Source organism: Echinops telfairi, unplaced genomic scaffold, assembly GCF_000313985.2.
Source record: "Echinops telfairi isolate 266 unplaced genomic scaffold, ASM31398v2 ScPeMD7_7410;HRSCAF=8448, whole genome shotgun sequence".
NCBI classification, from domain to species: Eukaryota; Metazoa; Chordata; class Mammalia; order Afrosoricida; family Tenrecidae; genus Echinops; species Echinops telfairi.
The window spans coordinates 15,655,383-15,656,554 of NW_022111310.1; positions in this window are offsets into that span (position 1 = coordinate 15,655,383).

The following is a 1,172-nucleotide window of genomic DNA, read 5'->3' on the forward strand; positions in this document are numbered from 1 at the left end:
ACTGCAGCCTTCCACGTGGATTACAGGCCAAGGTAAAGAAGACCCAAATCTTCACAACTGGAGAAAGATAAGGCGTTACACCCTTGTAAGGAGGCGCATTCACAGAATCCCGCAAGAGCAATTCTGCTCCGTCCTAGAGTTGATATGAGTCGGAATTGATTCACTGCCATTGAGTTTGTTTTGGGTTTTGTTTTTAAAGAAATTCAATTGTCTTTGTTTCTAATAGTAACTCCCCTAACCCAATTGCATCAGCGTCTTCATGGGTCATTTAGGGGACGGTTCTAACTAAGAATGACTGCTACAGGCTACCTTGTAGACCATAAACCGGAGTAACAACTTTTCCAACCACAACATCACAAATCCCCTGAACGTCTATATGCAAGAAACGTGTTCCTGTGGCAACAACTGCCCCTGGTAGATTGACTCCATGCAGGAGCTGTTCAAAATATTGCTGGCATCTCTTCGTTGACAGTGACCACCAGAGCCTGCAGCCGGTATCTTAGATGTCCACAGGTGAGCTCATTTTCAGATCGCATTTGATTTGGGGAGCTAAGTAAAAGCCATGGACCACATGCTCCAATCTAGAAAGACGATGTCTAATCTGGCTCAGCTTAGGGGATATATATCTGTACATGCCTACATACCGTTTCCACCGTGGGGGGAGCAAAGGGAGAGAGAGAAAACTACGAAGTCGTCGTGGGCATGAGGCTTAGCGATTGTGGTGCTGGCATATGTGAATTGAGTAACTTCAGACCGAAGCTAAGACTCCGTTTTACATTAAGCTAGATCTTTCATTTCCACTTTTCTAAAGGAACCATTCAGACTTTTTTTGGTCCAAGTTTTAACTGCTCTCCAAACAAAACAAGACAAAATTCAAGATTTCGATCCCTGATAAAGAATTGCTTAGCGCCTATTGAAAGTGTGTATGCAGCTGGCCCCAGAGCAGATGCCTTATCCAGCAGCAGGTTAGGAAGTAGCAGTGATAACATTAAATGACGTTAGAACCGATGACTAACTTAGAGCCAGCACAGCCTCTTGGTTCCGCAGCCTGACTCCCAAATGATATCTTTACTTGTTGAGAGATCTTCACTCTCTTTCTGATGGCTCCTTGCAAATGTATAACGAAAGTTGAAAATTATATGTACAATATATGTACAAATGTGCTTGACACA